Genomic DNA, 6,000 nt, shown 5'->3' on the forward strand with positions numbered 1-6,000 from the left:
GTCGAAGGCACAACTTGCAAACCTGACGCGCCCTCTTCTTTAGTGCTCGAACGGAGTCAGTACAATCTTCCGGTGGGCAAGGTATCATGGTTATTCGTCCTCGGAGGGGGGAGTTAGCGCGCTCGGGATTCTGCCCCTGTTGTCGCTTGGGGGGGACTGGGTAATTCGTTCTCTTGGGGAATTTTCTCTTGATGATCTGCGAGTACCTGATTCGCCGATTGTTTAATATCGTTGGCCGGACTGTTGTTTGTGTAGCATCGACCACCACATCCTGCACCAAGGCCACCATTAGATCGACCACCTCCCCAGCTTCCGCGGCAACCTCTGCCCCAGCGGAAACTCTTGGGTTGAAAGACAGCCTCGACATCGCCAAAAATATATTATCCGTATAGAAAATTCTTCAGGTGTTGGCACTCGTGCGTGGAATGGCCGGGTATCATGTGGAAATCGCAGTACAAATCCTTTGGGTCGGGCGTCGGCTTACTTTGACCATCTACCTCAGAGACCGCATGGACCACGCCCTTCTTTTGGTCCTGAGGATCATGGTGCTTTTGGGGCTCGTGGTATTCGTCCCGATTCTTAGCCCTCGCAGGGGCTAAGGGTGTGGATGCTGTTTTCTTGGCTACTCGGGCATCATCGTCTTCCACGAGTGCAAATCGAGAGGCCCAATGCAGTGCGTCGTCGATGTCTTTGGGCTCTCGGATGTTCAGGTCCTTCCGTAAGGGTGAACCGGAAAGTAGACCTTTCCTTAAAGCAGCGATCGCAGCGTCTTATGGGATGGAGACATTTGCCAGTTTTTCTTTAAACCTGTCCAGGAAACTGCCAATGGGCTCGCCAGGTTCTTTGGCCATCTCCCAGAGATCCGAACTTGTCACGCCTCGCTCGATAATAATTCGATAATGCTTGAGGAAAGCCGTTGACAATTGGGTGAAGTTGTCAATCGAGTTTGACTCAAGCCTTGTGAACCAAGTTAAGGCCGGACAAGAAAGACTATCGACGAACAGCTGGCAGTATCCAATATCCCTCTGTTCGTCTGTAAATCGCGCCTTGGCTACAGTTGCCATGAAAGATGTCATGAAAAGGACTGGATCCTTATCTTCGAGGTAGGTTAGGAGCTTCAGCTTGACGTTTCGTATGGCAGCTTGCAGGATCCGCTGAGTGAAAGGAGTTCGCCGAGTGACCTCGACAATTCTATCGATCTCAGGAGCCGTACTGATATCCCGGTGAAGGAGCAAACTCATCCTGCGAATCTGCGACTGGATTTCCTCAATTTCGAGGCAAGGTCCTGTGTTGGTCGAGGGGGGGATCTGGATAGTCGGGGTCTCACGAATCTGTGAGTTCTGGTTCGATGGCCGGATACTCGACGTTGCGTGCGGGGGAAGAGTCCTTTGTTCCGATTGATTGACCGTTGGTATGTCCGAGAAATCAAGACAACGTGTGAGATCGCCCGTCCTGAGTACTGGCGACTGCCCCGCGGAAAGTGGTGATGGGATCGTATGGGTTAGGACAGCATCAACTCTGTGGTTGGTGTCGGAGATCATCTGGTAGATCTCCTTTTTCATGGTGCCGAACAAGGCTTTGAAATCTTCCATAGAGACGACCTGGGGGGTTTGTACCACAGTCGTAGTGCAATCAGGAAGATTATCGGTTCGGGCCCCAGGTTGCTGCTCGGTGGCGCGCATATTTTCCCCGCTCTAGGATTGTTCATCCAAACGCTCCGTCTCGAGGTTGACTGGTTGTTCGCGAGTTCGCCCCGTCCCTTGACTGGGTTCCCCTTCGAGTCCGGTCTCAGCCGGGAGGTCGGGGCAGTTTAGGTTGACCGACATGGTGGTGTTACAACGAACATACACGGTTGGGGTCTGCGTAGTTGGAGCGATGCCTTGTGCTGTGGTGTCGTCCTGAGAAGGTGCAAGACCCGTGATGTCGGATACGCTTGAGGAGGTGCAGTTTGCGCCGATGACTTCGTTTGTGGAAATTGGAAACATTGTCGTAGGCTTTGAGGGAGCTGTTTGGTCGTGCTGTTTTGAAAGACTAACTTGTAAAGACGATTTTGCGTCCCCACAGACGGCACCAATTGTCGAAACTAGGTTTCTACAATGAATTCATCAACAAACGCCATCTTTTTCTCTGCATCACTTTTTGTTATCAATTGACAAGATATATCTGCATAAGTGTATTGATATATCTCCATCTCTTCTTCGTTCACCCAATTTGGATGAATTTGGTTTTGTTTAAGTGTTTCGGTGCAACTCGTAAGAAGAAGAAGAGGGAGGTTTTGATTTGGTGTGTGTGTGTGTTTGAATGTGAGAGATTTGCCAGATTGGAGAAGAAAGAAAAAATATGAAAAAAAAAAATATGTGGTTTATCTTTACAACCAGTTATTTGTCTCCTTCATATAAATCATCTTATTATATAAATTTTGGTTCTCAAAGTTAGTAACTCACCAGATCGTGACACGTGTTAGTTTTAACGATTAAATATTATTTTGTATATAAAAGAAGAGAATTTTATGCTAGTAAGGAATGTTTTTTTTATTCATGTAATTTGATTAAAAAGATTAGGAAAGTTATCTATTTTTGTTTGACCCATTTACACATTTTAAGGATATTCAGAGTAAATTTGTATCAATTATGTGATAGTATCAAGGAAACTATATAAAATTAAGATTTGTGTCCATCTTTGAGATGTAAGATACTAAAATTAACCGATTAACAGAAGGTCACTCACCTCTGGTAAACGTGAAATTGAATACAACATTACGTATGGAACCCGAGATAGGGATGATGGGGTTTGTATTGTTGAAGAGAGATGATGTAATTTGTGTGTGTGTGATTTACTTTAGTCGAATGAACAATACATTTATAAGATAAACACAAGTTTTTTTTTTTTGTTCAAACAAGAACAATACATTTATAAGCTAAACACAATTGTAGTTTGACCGATAAATATTTATTTTTGTTGGATTCAAATTTGTGTCCAGTATACCAATATTTATATTTGTTAAGAATTGATACTGGATATTTCAAAGATGTATGATTTCACGATCCATCTTTTGTATGGTTTATATGAAACATGATACCAAGTCAAAACATGTAATCACTTTGCTTCATCTCTTGTTTATTATCATATCATTGAAAGATACACCAAACATACATCATGAACTTGGTTCTGCAGTTGCAGGGACCGCAAAATCACAAATTTCTGTGAAGCTAGTCATTGGTAAAATTACGTCACCCTTGACTTTCAATAAACATGTAGGAGGAAGTGTTGCGAATACTGCTCTGCAGCACTCTACTGATAATTTTTTAATGTCTGACTAATACCGCTAACTTCAACGCATCGCAACATCCCGGCACTTTGAATATCCTGTCTGTCATGCAATAAACTTCAGGTGGATGTGATTTCGATGGTCGGATGATAGATGCCAAAATTAGGACTACCAAGAAGATCACCACTTTGGTTTGTTTTAGTTCAATGTTTTTCACAAGTTTCAAAAAGAATTGGTTTTGTGGGTTCAAATTGTATGGAGTTGAGATCTTTGTTTTGGTGAATACAGAAAAGAGTTTTGCAATGTTTTAGAGATGTTGTTTATCTTCTTGCAAGGTTTATGTAGAAAAAAAAAGTTTATGAAGAAAGTTTGACTATAAAAATTAATTTGGCAAGTTCATATATCTGTTTTACCCATGTGCATTAGAAGATTATATTCATGGTCAATCAATTTCTACTGTATAGGGAAATTCATTGAATATGAAGAATTAAGATCAAATCCATAAAGTATATATCACCTCCATTTTTTATTTTATTTTAATAAAAATAAATCATCTCAATAATAATAATAAACCATTCACAACTATATATATATATATATATATAATCACTAATTCTTCTAAAATGCATACTATTTGAGGGAATATTAATTAGTTTCATCATTTTCAGTTGTGGTAACTAAAATTAAATACAAGATTACGTTGGGAGCTATACTGAATGGAAAAATATGTATTTTACTTCTTCATTTAACGATCCTTTGCATATTTTACTTGGACACAGGAACACAAGATTAGTACAAAGTCAACATAAGCATATATGCCAAGTAAATGATACTGGATATATAGAGAGATTACGAGTGAAACATCTAAACAGTATTTCAAATATCTAAAATTATTTTACTTTCATGCTTTTGCATTGTTTATATATGAAACATGTTATAGCAATTAGGAAGTCAAAACATATGATTTAATTCGTTAGATTATGTTAATTAAACAAATGTTACCGTATATTTAATTTTGAGAAATCTAACGAATCCACCGCATTCCAAATCCAAACTTGTGACTTCTACCACATTCATTTACTCTTTTTGGACAATACCACAATTTATGGGTAAAAAGATGTATATACCCTTCTAGAATTGTTCCATCTTCTTTCAACATCTCTCCTACTCATTTATTACAACTGACAATTAAAACAAGAGACCATTTAAAAATAATTGTCATGTCCTCTATCTTTTTTTTTTATGTCAGACCAGTATCAAATTAAAGTAGCTGTTCAAAAATGAAAACAAAACAATTAATCTTTTATTTATCAAGAGACTCTTCACAATCAGCACTTCATTTCTTGTCTACAACACTTGTCCACCAAACAAATGAGAACGTTTGTCTACCACATACATTATGTGTAAAGAGAAGACATTACTTGTCAACTGAAGAAAACCTTAATAATATCTTTAATAGCAACATCTCTTGCATACACTATCAAATTTTGTCCACAAAACAAATGAAAACATTTCTCCATACAATAAATCATTGTATTAATTATACAGAAAATGTTGCCATTAGTAGGCTCACTCATAGATAATTCTGCCAAATAGACAAATTCGAAACTCTTTCATTTACCTTATGGACAAGTTCATATCTTCATAATCTTTATAAAAATAACATGCATTTTGTCTATTAGTCAACATACTTAACAAGTTCGTTTCATTTACCACTTGTCCGTTAGTCAACATGCTTAATAAATAGATAAGTTCTAGCTAATGGATAAGTTAATATGCATCTTGTCCACGAGTCCAATTTTGTCCACTCCCTCATATACTCTACGACTTATGTAAACCAAGAAACATATTTAATTTACAGAGTTTTTTTATTTTATATAAATTTAGTTTAATTTCTTTACAAAATCTATTTTATGATGGTCCATCGTTACTGCACCCACCTCTGTCAAAATCATTCAACGTCACACCAATTGGTATTTTTTTATATTTTCTTTTCTCTTTCCACTATTCCAAACATCATGTTTGACTTTTGTCATAAAATAACAAAATTCTCGTTCATAAAGCTAAGATTATTTTTGTCTTTTTAAATATTTTTTATTGTAGAATGGAAAATGTATTTCATTATGTGGTAAAATAGAAAATTTTAAAACAAAATGTGGTAGAATCAACTAAATTCCCTTTAATTTTCAGATGAATATTGGCAAAAATTACAATGTAATTAAATTTTTTGCTATTCTATGAATTGATATAATGTATTTTTATCAAATTATAAATTAAAAATGAGGAATATTTACATCTAAGATAATAGCCTTTTTAAATGAAAGGAACAAGATGAACATGAGACGCCAAACAAAGCGAAGGATAATTGTATCATGACTTTTTAAGTTCATAAGTCCAATTAATATCTTGACCAGAAACAAATCTTATGTTTTTTTTTTGGTTTTAATGTTAAATCACGCATATTCAAATCAATTTTGAGTATTTTTATTTAATTAGTAAATCATAGATTTCATAGCTATTTTGTTTTGTTTTTAAATAGATTTCATAGCTTAATTAAAAAATTTAAAATAAATAAAATCATGAAAAATACATTGATAAAAATGGCATCTTACACTAAAATTTGGTATATTTGTAATCATTTATGAATCATAAACTAATTTTTTATTTAGCAATCCCTAGTTTAATAATACTATCTGTTTCATAAAGTTTCATGTTTAAGGTTATGCACACAT

This window comes from Camelina sativa, chromosome 11 (genome assembly GCF_000633955.1).
Source record: "Camelina sativa cultivar DH55 chromosome 11, Cs, whole genome shotgun sequence".
NCBI classification, from domain to species: Eukaryota; Viridiplantae; Streptophyta; class Magnoliopsida; order Brassicales; family Brassicaceae; genus Camelina; species Camelina sativa.